The sequence below is a fragment of the Triticum aestivum genome, chromosome 3A (genome assembly GCF_018294505.1).
Source record: "Triticum aestivum cultivar Chinese Spring chromosome 3A, IWGSC CS RefSeq v2.1, whole genome shotgun sequence".
NCBI lineage: Eukaryota > Viridiplantae > Streptophyta > Magnoliopsida > Poales > Poaceae > Triticum > Triticum aestivum.
The window spans coordinates 13,483,457-13,498,413 of record NC_057800.1 but is presented as its reverse complement, the minus strand read 5'-3'; positions in this window follow the sequence as shown (position 1 = coordinate 13,498,413).

Below are 14,957 nucleotides of genomic sequence, written 5' to 3'. Positions count from 1 at the left end.
TTTTTCTGCTATATATTTCAAGCCCATGTAATGGAAATAGATAGCTAGCCCAACAGCCCATCCAGAAAGAATACGAGCAGGCTGTTTTGCTGGAAACGCATGTCGCCTAGTCGTCACTGCTGCTGGTAGATCCTATTTGACGCCCGCAGGCGTCAAAAGGACGACCCTTCGCTGAAGTGAGTCACCACATGGGCTGGCCCACATACGGATTTGGTTCGCTGCTGTTTCCTTGTTTGTTGCGGGTTTTTTTTCGTTTTTCTTCTATGCTTTTTTGCTTCCAGCCTTTTCATTGCTTTGGCCGGTTTTCAACTGTTTTGTTCCTTTTTTATTTTTTACTTTTTGGTTCCTTTTTTCCTTTCAATTTTTCTTTTACGTTTCCTTTTTATTTTCTGTTTCTGTTTTTCTTCTTTGTTTTTCATATTATCTAATAAGTTCACCGCGTATTACATAAATTTTCATCGTATTAAGAAAATGTTCATTGTATACTATGAAATAGTTCACCTTGCATTATACAAATGTTCATTGTGTGTTAAAAAATGTTCATCATATATTATTAAATTGTTCAACATATATTAGAAAATTTCATTGTGTATTTAAATTTTGTTCATTGTATATTAAGAAACTGTTCAACATATACTATAAAATGTTTATTTTGTGTATTTTTTTGTTCAGTATGTTTTGCAAAAAAAGTTAACCGTATTTTAAATTTTGTCCAACGCATTTGATAAAAATGTTAAATGCTGTTTTTAATGATTTGCAGCTGTACTTGCAGCTTTAAGAATGGAGTTGCTGTTATAACATGTGAGCTCGCTAGCTGCGCTGTCTAGCGTCGCTAAAATCAAGCTGTGGTCGGAGGTTCGGTCCCGCGCACGCGCTTCTTTATGTTTCCACTTTTCGCTTACTGCGTAATAATTGGGCCAGCAGGCCACGGCTCCACGCGGCACCTACACGGCCGCACCGGCGGCCATACTCGATTCGCAAGGCCCCGGCCGGCCGTCCGGCTCGCCGTCCGAGGAAAGAGCTGTGCACGCTGACGGCTGATCCATAAGGTAAGCCCTAGGTTCAGTTTTCTTGTTTTCTTTTTCTAATTTCCATATTGTTATTCACTTATTCTATTCTGATCTTCATGTTGAAAGGGTAGCGAATCGTATCAAATATCCTGTGTTTATATAGATTACTAGTAGAATGCCCGTAATTCAACATATTTCTGTTATGCAAAAGGGTGTGGCTAGGTCTCAGTCGACTGAGAGTCTGAGACTTAACCAAGTCTCAGACAAGTGATATAATATACTAGTAGAATGCCCGTGCGTTGCCACGGGCTTTTAAAATTTTTAGTGGTTGCATATGCAAACATAATGCCTGTCAAATTTCACATGTGTAGAAAAGATATTCCCGGGTGAAATAACAATGTTGGTTGGTTCTATTTATGATGGCAACATTATCTCTTCTTTCATTGGTTTTAAATTTAACTTTATCTGTTTCATTGGTTCTAAATTTACTAAACGCACACATCTTATTTCTCACTCCCCACCAACAAGATAGAATTTGCTCTTCCTTCACCCTCTTTTAACTTGGTCTACTCCTTGCTCTAGCTTTGGTATCATCACTCTAATACGTCCATACAGTTCATTGTGACATGACAAGCTAGCTCTTACTATGCTTGTCATCTGTTATTTCTATGGATAGGTAACACTCATATGTAGGTGTTTGTTTATCAACTATTTTGATTTTGGACAATCAGGCCATTCAAATAAATGATTCCTAGGATTTACTTGAGCTGAACATATTGTCATTGTCTGGTCAAACCAAGAGTAGAAAAAACAAACTGGTTTTGGAAGATAAAACAAATGTGGTGATCATGTGAGCTGCAACGGGGCATACATATTCTAGTGCTTCAACATTCATCATGTCTAACATATATTTTAGGATCCTCCTGCACATCACATGGGTTTGTCATGGTCATCTTATCCCACAGTGGTAACAGCCTTTTCTTCGCCCATCGTGGTCGTCCTTCTGATCCTCGTTGAGTAGCTTGGTCAGTTCTTCTTCTCGAACAAACCACGGCCCCAGTGCTCCAGCAGTTGTCTCGCAAGATGGTTCATGTTGTTGTCGAGCAGCACCCATAGCCGTCGTCACCATCAACTACACCGCCACCATCAACATCTTCTCATCTTCCACCCAAGCACATTGTAAATAAATTAATCCCAATCTCAAATCATCTTACTAATTATGTTCCCTAAAAATAAAAAATGATCTAGTCAGATAAATTATCTAGTGGTCTACTTGGGGACCAATTTTAAAATAAAATAAAATAAAAATGTTGAAGTTGCAACAAAGTAAAATTACGAAACAAGTGCTCAATTGTATTCCTACCTTATTTGTTAGGCTAATTTAACTGCTACTTAGAGATCATTGTAAAATTGCATCAGAGGAAAAAATGGAAATAAATGAAATAAATTTAAATTATATAAAATTAATAAAAAAACTATATATCGCTTGTTGTATGCATAAAAGTGGCACGTACATACAAACAGATTTAATTTTGGGATCCCAAAACCCGTTCACCGTGATATACTCTACAATTTACTTCAACAAAATGGTACTTCAGTAGTGGCGTTAAGCCATCCCCAATGGAAATATACTTGCATTGACTCTAATACGTTAAAATGAAGCGCTTCCCTAAGAAACCTAGATTCTAGCACAAATTATCAGTACATGTCACAACCAATGCACATAGAATTTGTGCGAGTATAAATTGTGAATTTGTATTCTGAAAATTTTGAAAATAAAAGAACTATATCCCCCCCATCCCCCAAATGGAAGGCTAAAAAATCACATCAATTATCTTTTTGCGGGACAGAACGCACAAAATTAGTGTTTGGAAATCCCTAACAGAAGTTGGAATTTTTGCCCCCAATGCTAAGATTAAAACTATTATCACACTTGGATAAAAATTGAACATAAATATTTACCACTGAACCCGAATATCTTATGGCGTCCTTTTTCTACTTATCCTCCTATGATCTAAGCGATTCCACTGGAGTATAGACCTGCCAAACAAAATAAATGTTGCATGTGGTACAGGATCAGAATCAACAATCACAACAACCGAATTGAATTGAATTCAAAAAAAATAAATCAAACCAGCTTAAGTTCTGTTCCTGCGAGCCAAGAATGTACAGGAAACAATAATATTTATCAAAATATAACACTGATTAAGTATTGCATGTGTCCATACTACCATGATTTACTAACAAATAGAGTTTAATAGATCATGTAGTAACATTTTATTACAATCATGTAGTAGCTTTACATAAAAAGAACACTTGTTCGACCAGATAAATAAATAAAATCAATATAGATTGTCATCTTCAGATTTTTTTCCTTATGGTGCATCATTGCAAGTGAAACACTACATGTCATGCAGAGAGTTGAATCATCCTTCCTATCACCAAATTCCTCATCAGGGCAAAGTGAAGTACGCCGACCATTTACCAAGGCTTCCTTCCAGAGTTCCAGTACACAATACACTTACTTGAAGTCTAATATGAAGATGTAGCATCCGTTGAAAGCCTCTACAATTTATTCGAGCCTAGAAATCACAAGATCCTCCTCGTCACCTGGAACGCCTTCCCAGTATGCTGTCGGTCCTTCTAAGCGCACCTGATCATATATGTATCAATATATAAACTAATATACTTAGCATGCAATTTTTTAAATTTCTGAATATGATTTACCCACAAATTTATCTTGAAAACAAGGCCAACTTTTCATGATTGCAGATGAAAACTTCAAAAAACAATTTAGGAAAAGCTAATGATAGCCTGCATCAGCCAAACTGGATTTTTTCACATCCAGTGTGGTACATCATCAGTGAAACCGTCTCATCAGCAAAGGAGCCTCCTGGTTCAATGGGTTCGAGAGTTTGGGGTACAAGAAACTGAGTCCAAAAGACCTCAAAGATCTTCACAAGGTTTTCAGCGCCCTGTGCGTTGCAACAGGCCGCATATGCATAACTTAGTCGTTCAACACTAATCTTGTCTACCATGTGACCAAGATCCTCATGAGTATGTTCTCCCCCCTCCCAATCCCTCTCCTCTTCCCTCTCCCTTTTTCTCTATCCCATGCATTTCCACCTCTAAAGTAAAGAGTAAAAAATTAGGGAGTAAAAACTGAGGCAAAAACATCCAACTGGACATGACAGTCACTCAAGATGTGCAATTTGTCAGTTGTTCATACATGCTTATAACTTGGCAAAAATAGAAGGATCTAAAATAATCTCCATGTCAGTTGTTCAGTAAAACAATAGTATCCTTCAATATTATGTGGCTAATATCACGAGTTTTCTGACCGTGTTTCAATAACTCCATGTGTCCCAGCTACCTCTGTAGAAGGAACTCTAGAAAGAAGTACTTCAATTCAAATAGATCCCAGCAAAAAAATCATGAACATCAAGAAAATGTGTATATAAAAGAACATGACAACAAAAGCGAATATGTTTTTACAGAAAAAATGTACAACACCTGTGCTCCACCACAGAGGAAACACGGTACAGGGTGCTAGCGGCAGAAAGCTTTGGCGAACACCCCGTCGCCCATGATCTTGTTGTGAGCGTGGTGACAATCTGATTGGATAGGCCTAGCCTGGAAATCCCGAAATCCTCCTCGTCCCCTGGAATGCCTCTGCGGTGTACCATGGGTCCTTATGAGAGCACCTGGTCGTATATGTCTCGATATGTTAACTGATGAACTTGACAATGCAATATTATTAATTTCTGAAATCCAACTACCTAAATATTTATCTTGTAGACCAGACCTGTTTTTTATGATTGTGGATATAAATTTTACAAAATAATTTAGGAAAAGCAAAAGACAGGATGCATCAGCTATACCATTCTTTTAAAGTAAGATAGCATATAGCAGGAAAAGAATAAAATTTTCAATTTCTGAAATCTGAAACCTAAGTACCCATATATCTACTGGGTTGGTCTGAGCTCCAAACTATATTAGCAATATCTTGGATATAGGAAAATAAAAGCATATTTCAAGTTATTACTATTGACAATACTACTCAAATATCCAAATAAAAAAAATCAATTTCTGCCCGGAACAATATTTTTTGTGGGGAAACAATATCGGATATTTGAAACAATCATAAGAAAAAAATATTAAATAAACGTTTTCTATCATGTAGATCATATCGCAATAAGCTACCGTATTACTGGTAATTCAGGGTTTTGAGTAGAAACAGGATCCTACTGCTCAACCAGAGGTTTGCCACTACTTTTTGTTAGTAAACATTAAGTAAACAATATAATTCAGAACCTCAAGCAAATGTACGTCTCTCTATCGGTCCTAACTGTCTACATAGACTTCCGATGAACAAGATATAATAAACTTGGTCAGGCAAGTTGGATGTACTTCCTTAAATTGATGTAGTAGCTTCTACAAAGCAGATTGTATGGAAAACACCGGATAAACTGCAAGAACGCAATTCATGTAAGGTACAAGTAAGATAGAAAGGTGATTCGGTTCAATTACAACTTCAAGTACAGTTTAGTTTTTGCATGTACCGTGGACTGTCACCTAGAGGTCGATGTCCAAGCACCTCCGGCACTCTGTCCTGGTGTGTGTGTGTGTGTGTGTGTGTGTGTGCTCATGCAGGACCTCCACGTCACCACGTCGACAGTGATCCCCCTCCCTTCCGGTCACATAAACATCGACTTCATGCTCTCCAGGTACCCCACTTGGCCCTACATGTTCATAGTTCCACGTCTCTCGGCGGTCCATGGCAGCGAGGGCTGCCGATCTCGTCGAGGCAGCCGAAGCGCCGTAGGCGTTGAGCATGACTTTGAGTGTGAAGGTCTCCTGGGCGAGGCCAAATTTATGCAGCGGTGCCATCACCTCCTTCCACCACGCCACATAGCCGGACCTAGTATGTGCCGCAGCATGTGTGACTTCACAGTCGGCAACATTCCCAGCTGCTTCAGTGGCTCAAACGCGGCCTCGGCCTCTGCATCCGTCCACAGTTCCATGGTCGTCAGACTCAACATCTCATCAGAGCACCTGGAATTCGAATAATTCATACATAATGTACCTCCGTGGGGATAGGCTCTCTCATAAGCATCCACCAAGATGCTGCATGAAGCTCGGTGCAACCCATGTGCTGCATTAGGGCAAAGATCTCGATAGCGGCTTGTGGAAACCCTGTGTCGCTGCGAACATATGTTTGCAATCACTTTCGACGGAATTCAAACCGAAAGCAACATGGACAAATTCCATTTGAATTATACATAGATCGTTCATGGTTGATGGGCGGATCACCTACCTGTAAGCCTCCATGAGGGCATTGTAGGCGTAAACGTCTGGCTCGGGCCATCCTGCTGCCCCTCCTCGATGATTGTGCAAAACTCGATGATTAGTCAAATAATTTTTGCTATCAAAATTCATGCTTTGCTATATAATTAGTCAAATAATGTGTACTCCCTCCATCCCATATCAATTGTCGCTCAAATAGATGTGCTAGACGTATTTGAGTGCTAAATACATCAATTAATATGAGAGAGAGTAGTTCATATTACATAAAATAGACATAGTTAGATTTGTGTTCAAGCAAGCTTCCATATGATTATGATTTGTAACCATCGATGAATTTTTTCAAGAGATGTCTTTAGACAAAGTATGAATTTAGACAATCAAATTGCACCTTATATTATGGATCTGGGTGGGTTGGGGGGGGGGGTACAGTATAGCCGAACAAATCAAACTAAGTGTCCCGTTCATGGTACATGGGTTGCACATTTCATAACCACCAAAAAAAAATCAGCTGTATGGCACACACTCATCATATTTTAGCAAATATTGATATACTGGCCAAAGCACGATCCATAGATATTAACTTAATACTAAATGAGTGAATTATACTGAAAAGTTTAAGTCAAAAATCTGATTAACAGTTAAATCATATCCAAATAAATGCCAGCTCTATAAAAAATTCACATAAATTAACAAATCAATAGAAAATTCAACATTGTTATCTTATTAACAATTTAGCTTTATTTATTACCTTGTTAATCAAAATATAGAGTGGCACTGATAAGATAATTTTTGTAAGGGAAATTTGGATCGATCGAGTGATCTAGGGAATATAGCCATCTCCAAGAAATTCTTCGACCTTGATGCTCCTTTGAGTTTCTAAATCGCGTAGCTGTAGATCAATTTGTTAACTCCATAGGACTGAACAAAAGGCATACTTCATCTGGAAAATAAAAAATCAACTGTAATGAAGAACAACAATTGTAGTGGAAAAGCAATGGTAAAGAAAATGGAAAGCTTGTAGCTCCCAGTTGATTGCAGCTTCTGTATCGAACAAATTAGAATACAATAACACAACACGTTAATTTGAAGAACTTGTAGGAGTTCATAGTATCTGCACATCACCCAACAGGTCTGGTATCCACAATTTTCTATATATATACTCCCTCTATTTCTAACCAGTGAGAACAAAAATAGCCAAATTCTGGGATCCCATAAAGAAGCAAATAAAGAACACTTTTTCTCGTCTCTATATGATTGGATACACATGACTGAAATGGTACAATATATCATACCATGCTAAACAATATTTCTCCTTTATCCTTTTCATAGTTCAATCTTCAAAGAAATAGCAAATCAAAAGGTATTGAAAATGTCAAAAACGTTGGTTCAGCAAAATTTGTGAGAATATATGATAGTAACAATCAAAATAAAAAGATACCTTTAGAAATAGCAAAATTATCTGGTTGATCCCCCTTGAAATACAATTTATGTATGTTGTAAACTACAAAGCTTATAGGGAAATCCGGCATCCCTAATTGACTCGCATAGCATGTCTCTCACAGTTGTGTACACATCATACTGTAGAAGATACCTTTAGAAGTATAGATACATGTCTCCCATTATATAGAAAAATGATGTCCAACCAATATATCTTGGTATGTGAAGTAGTGCACTAACCCAATCGATGAACAAAGAATAACATGAATATGAATAGAAATAGGAGGCTGTCTGACGTGAACATACCATCAATTCGCTCCTGGCTGCACAAGCCATCCCTCCACATGGCCTCCACGAGCATGCCTTGACAGTTGTTTATTTGCTTCTTGTGCCTTTTGTATATCTGAATTCAGATAGACAGATTAGGTTTGGGTCGTAGTGATATTAGCATACTGTCGATTTTGTCCTGGACGCACAAGGCATAGCTCCACGCACCACATGGCATGCTCGTTTCCTTGACGGCTGTTTGCTTGCTTTGTGTGCCTTACATATATTTCAGTTCAGATTAGACATGCCTTGACAGTTCATTGTAGGTATTATACATGCCTTCGGTCATAGCCCTCATCACCTCCTATCAATGTTTTGCTCGTGCTCTTTGCAGTATCCCCTGATCAGGCGAAAGTTACATATTAGTGCAAACAAAGATGACAGAAAAAGTGACCAATACAACATTTGTTGCTCCCTAGCCTCTCCATCATGCTACCCGCAGATAGAGCCGCTGCCAGTTTCCCATCTGCTTCCCCTCTCTACCATGCCACCACACTGCATGCAGAGAACTACCACATATACAAGAATGAGAGAACTATATTCAGAGAAAAAACATGTGTTGCATCATCACGCAACAAGAACGCACACACATAGAGCATGCACGCACGCAGCTCCCTGGCTTGCCCAACTGATGCATGCCTTGGCGTCTGCTACCCTAGGCTCCGCCCCCAAATATATTGTCGTAGGGAGAAGGGTGCAGGCAGATAGAGATAGAAAAAGAGTGGGAGGAGGAAAGGGCCTACCTTGGTCGTCGTCGTCACTACCATCAAACGGAAACGAAATGGGGGAGGCGGGCGGTTCATGGGGCACCGCGGCTCTGGCGAGTTCGGATGCGGACAGTGAAGCGCAGACCGCCGACGGCGGTCAAATCGCAGAGACGAGATGGCGGATCTTGTGCGAACGGCAGTGGCGCTCCTCGCTTACCGCAGCACCGCCACATTCTTGAGGCGCTGTTGACCCACGAATCAGGGGCCACGCCCTTGAGGCGCTCCTCGCCGGTCGATATGCCCTGCCCTGGGGTTACGCGATCTCCTCAGCGTCGTCATCCGAATTTTGGGGGCCTCAACCAGGGCATGCCCGCTAAGGTCGGCGGAGGCGGCAGATGGTGCGGAGGGGCCGTAGCGAAGGAGGTAGCGCGTTCGCGTTGCTCGTCGCCGCCGCCGTGACATACTCCGCCTCGTCCCCACCATGGTGGTAGCACGTCCGCGGTGCTCCAAGGTCTGGAGAGCAGGCGACTGCTCCAAGCATGAGGATGGTCCGGGCCGGAGCGGAGGAGCGGTGGTAGGGGAGGAGGTGGGGAGGGCACGAAGGACGAAGGAAAGGGGTGGGATGCGGGCGGGCGGCGGCGGCGGCGGCGGAGAAGGGGAGACGAGCTAGGGATCGAGTTGTGCGTGAGAGAGGTTCTCGCCCGAGGGCACCGTGCGTGCGTGCGGGTCGTGGTCGATTTTTTTTGCTGTTTTTTTTTCGTTGGTTAATTTTCGTAGATTTTATTTACTTCGCTTGTCTTGGGTGCGATCGGAGGTTAGGTCCTGGAGTGCGTGGGGCGGGTGGGGGTCTTGGTACGAGGTTTTGTTGGTTCATGACGGTTCAGTGTGAGGTGGGAGGAGGTACCAAAAAAACCATGGAAAATGGGACGAAAAAAAACCTGGAAGCGAGACTACCAACTGCTCCATTAGGAGTAGAGATAATGTACGAATTAGTAATTAGGTTGATTGAACCTAGCTACACCTAATAATTTTGTATGAATAAATTTGAACTCGTTGGAGTAAAATAAAACCTATAGTGATATTTGAATTTCACCTCCTGATATTTCAATTTTGTTTAACGTTCAACTTGTCATAATTATATGTGATGCAATATCTTATAAGGAAATATATGGCTTTGCATCTTACACACCACGGCCCTCTTTGATTCAAAAGATTTCTAAAGTAATTTTGGAGGATTCTAATCCTTAGGATCTTCTTCTACGTGGGTTGTTTGATTTATAGGATTATTACAATCCATGGATTTTTTTTCATAGGATTCACTTGTACTAGTTTTCACAGAAAAAAATTCCATCCACTCTTATCTCATGTGAAGAATTCTATGTTTTTCATGCACGCAATCAAACACTCGTACTAATTCTGTAGGATTGAAGATGACATGCCAATCTATTCCTCTGTTTAATTTATTCTTGTGTTTTACAAACCCATCGAATCAAAGAGGCCCTACATGTATGCCTGTGTGGCTTTTTTTTATATGCCTGTGTAGTTAGTTTGTAAATGATCTAACCATTTGTTCGTAATATATACATGCCTTTGAAAAAAACATATACATCTTTGCCCCCTCTCGTATTTCATCCTCGCTCCGCCCCTGAATCAGACCATGTATTTTTATATGTACATCTGTCATATGCAAGCAGTGATCTTCATTTGCAGTGGTAATTAGTACGGGACGCAAAGTGCCCCGACACTCGCCCGTGTCGTAGCATTTTATCCCCTGGTTCTGACCGGTGACAGTCACGCCCCCAGCCCCTCACCGACATCACCCCTATATCTTACAAATCATTTGCACCAGACCCATGGACTTCCCGTCCCGTACCCACCCCTCCTCCCCCGTCCAATTCCACACGAGTCATTGCTCTTTTCATCTCAAATGATGCTTCTGATAACATGGCTAGGTAACTAATCTTTAAAAAGTGGGCCAATAGCTCCTGTGCGACATATTTAAGGTGAATTGGCAAGAGTGCGACGTTGTTCGAGCGAATGGCTATGGTGCGACAATTTTAAGCAGGTAAACAGCCCACGCAAGACATGGCTGTTAAACTCAACTGATGCCCTTGTTAGCTGTTGGGGGCTGGACCCACCACTTATCCACGTAAGCGTGGGACCCACCACTTGTCTATTCGCGGGGCCCACCTCCTCGCAGCTAGAAGAGACGAGCGCCCGTGCCCGTCCGCCCGCCGCCGCCCATTCATCCCCTTTCCCCAGTCTTTCTCTTCTCCGGCGACCTAGCGCAAATGTCTACCTCCTCCGCCACGCACTCAAAATGGCGACAGTATGGACCAGTGCTGCTCACAAGGTGCCCTGACTGCCCACGCCCAGACCCTCTTAAACGGTTGGTCACTAAGAGGGATGACAATGGCAATCTTGGGCGGGAATTTGTGAAATGCTTGAGCAAACCAATGGCAGGAAGGGATGGCAAGGTTAGATCTCAGTTCTTAGCCCGTTCTTTCGCTATCTTTTGCTCTGATTTCTCCATATTTTGTTTTTTCTCCTCAAATTTGGGATTTAGGGTTCATGTTGTTCTTTTCAGATCTTGAAGAAATGTTACCATTTCGAGTGGATTGATGAATATGTTGATAGGATTCAGTTTGAGGGCTACGTTGATTCGAGCATGGCCGCAACCTGGGAGCTCAATTTGGGCGGGGTGCCGCCGATTTCTGTGGAGAATACGGGGAGCTCGGGCGGAGGGGCGGGCAGAGTCGTGCCGATGGCGATGTATGCGCGCAATGTTGAACTGCATGCGGAGTCCGAACTGACCGAGGAACTGAAGAAGATCAAGAAACATCTAATGTAGATGATCGATTTGCAGAAGCAAGCAAATATCATGGCAGGGGGGGTTCTATTGTTGTATCATTGCTCTGTTTTTGTTTTATTTGTTGTTCATCCGTCATTAGAATGGGCATTTAGGCCTGTCAGGGTAGAGGATGTGATCTGTGCGCCATGCCAAGTTATGTATCTGAATTGAAGTAGCAATTTGGAACACAAATTATTCAGTGTTCATGCTCTGTTTCCTCTGTTTTTGTTCTTCAGTTAACAGAGTACACAACCAAATTCAGTTTCTAGTAAAAAAATAAAATTGGGCTGCCGAATAGATGTTGGGCCGTGACCAGCCCACCCGCGTAGGGGCACCAGCCCACCTCTAACTTCGGCAAATAAAATGGGGCCCAATAAAATGTTACTTGTTTTTATTTTGGCCTTTTTCTTGCACTAAATTTTGTGATGGATCATTTTTTGATGCACAAAAACTAAATGTTAATTGTTTTTATGCATGTCTACGGTTCCATGAACTAAATGAGTTGCATGGTTGCATGAAGTGCCCGAAGTAAATTAGTTTGCATTTCGTCCATAGTGGGTTTGCATGGGGCTCCTAGTTGCATGTCCATGGTTTGGCCAATATTTTGAAGATGGTGTGTGTGGTGATTGGGGTGTAGAAACCCGGGCCTGTAGCAACCCATAGCAATACATGAATAATAAGGAAAAAAAACCCATAGCAATCCACAAATAATAGCACGAAACACACAATATATATAGTAGCATAACGATTATATAGAAGCATAACGATTGCAACCCATAGTTCCACGATAGCCTTACAACTCAATGATAGCCTTACAACTTAAAGTACTAAGAAAACTTAATAATAGTAGCATAATGATTACAACTTAAAAAAACTAATACGATAGATCTATAGCAAGCTAGATAGATAGGGGGCACCAAATGCGGGTTCTTCGGGTTCTTCTTCTCCTCCTCCTTCGGGGCCACCTCGCTCCTCCGGGCGCCGCCCTTCACTCCTCCCCGTTGTTGATGGGGTACGGGAGCGTGTGCATAACGCCGTTGTTGGGGAAGATGCCGTTGAAGTCGGTGAAGATATTGTAGGTTGTGAAAGCTATGAACTCACAACCTACCCAAGACGCTCGCCCGAGGAGATGGAAAGCATCGAAAGGGTTAGTGAACGTGGCGAGGAGCCCAACCACAACGCCGTTGTGGTTGACCTCCTCAAGATGGTACATCCGAGGAGAGCCGCGAGGGAGGTGGCGGAAGCCGGCCGCAAGGAAGAACTCCGTTAACTCCCTTGCGCCCCTCGACCTCGAGATCGCCCAAACCCTAAGGGTTCTCTCTACATACACTCCAGCCGGGTAGAGCCTTTCCAGCATGGTCGGGGGGAAGCGGTAGGTGGGGCCGTTGTACTGCATGGTGGCGGGGTGTCTCGAGGGCTCGATCAGGTTTGATGGAGAAGAAGGAAGAAGGAGGGCAGAGGAGGCAGAGGATGGGGTGTGGATGAGGAGGGAGAGGAAGACGATAGTGCCTGGCTTAAATAGCCCAAGTGTGACGTGGTTTCACCCCGTAGAATTAATGGGCGGGCGGCATTTGGTGGCGCCCCATGAAAGTGTGTACACGAGCGTGGGAAACGGGTTGCGATCCTTCTATGCCACCGGTCGTGGGTCAAGGGGGACAGTCTCACACACGCGTATGTGCCGTCGTGGGTCAAGGGGACACGCCTGCCTCGGGTTCTCTGTGTGTGCCGCCCGTGCATTCATGTCGTAGCCAATTAATTTGGACATCTTGCTAGGGCCTGGCTAGAGGGCAACGTTCGGTCGATGGGAGACGTGAAAGTAATGGACACCTTCATTTTCCCATCTTGTTACGGGTAGCACGCCGTTTGAACTGCATCGATACCCCATGCCAGTATTGCGTCCTCAAAGAGGAGCACGCCATGTACACACGCCATGCAGCGTTGGCTTTTTGGTTGTCTTCATCGGGCTGTTGCATTGTGGCTGGGTGCATGCTTTGATGCGACGATGCATCGGTTCTAATGGTAGGCATGCGACAGCTTACTGCGTCGATAGGGGTGGCAGAGCAGGGCTACGTCGTGGGCATGCATGCAACGCACGGGCGCAGTTCTGCGGGTGGACATGCATGTTGCAGGTAGGCACGGGCACGCATGCAACGACGGAAAGGGCACTGCGTAGGCTTGGTCCATGCACCGCGTCAACTCTTGCCGTCGGATTCAAATGAACGGTCCTGATGCCCCAACGAGAGAGGCTGATCCAAACCCCACCGATTCAACCAATCAGCGCGTCTCATGCGGATCAATGCACACTGATTCAACCAATCAGCGCGTCTCATGCGGATCGATGCACACTGTAGCTAACCCTAGCGCCTGATCTCAACCGTCCACGCACAACGATCGACGACCCGGTAGTGTGCGCGGTTTTGAGGGGTTTTGACTGATTAGGGTTGAGCATAACTAATTAAAAAAAATCAAAAAAATATAAAACTTGCGCACATAGTCTTATTATGTCGTATAGTAACGAGAAAAAAAAATATAAGTATGGTTTACATACATTTTTATGAAAAAACCTTCACAAAATTGTCATTCCTCGAACAATGTAGTATGGAGTTAAAGGGAGAGAGTAGTGGGCACCCGAGAGTAGGTGGGGTTTTGAAAACGAAAAGTGTGAAAACCTCACCAAAACTTCATTTTGGATTGACTAAGAAAGATCTTAACTTACTTTTCTCATTTTCATGTTTTAAACTTGTTATATATATAATTTTCTATTAAACCTTGTTTTTTCAAAAAAATAGAAAAAAATAGAAAATTAATTCAATAAATAGTGAGACTTTAGATTTACACTATATAGGTAGAATAGATGTGTAGAAAAATTATTTGGCTGGTTTAGACAAGGTGCCAAAAAAACTTGCTTAAATATGAGGCCGTTTACCCTACCTTTGGAGGTCATTTAAGACACACTTTTCATGACTATGACTTCAACTTACCAAAAGGGCTCGGAATGATCAGCAAGCAAACATATTTCAGTTGAGGTACTTTAGATAGCATTAAAACATCAATACCCCATCCCTAATTCAAATTTGAGCCCAAATTTGAATTTGAATTTGAATTTTATTTGGCTGGTTTAGTCAAGGTACCAACAAACAAGTTCGAATAGAAATACATGGATACATAGTGACTACCATTACGCACCAAGTTACAAATATTATTACATGCCCCAAATTTTCAAACTATTCTCTGTTCTAGCTCTTCCTACCACATCGCGTGCCCTTCTTCGCCTTAACACTTCTTGTTTTTGGTTTTACTACACACACAAGTTCACTG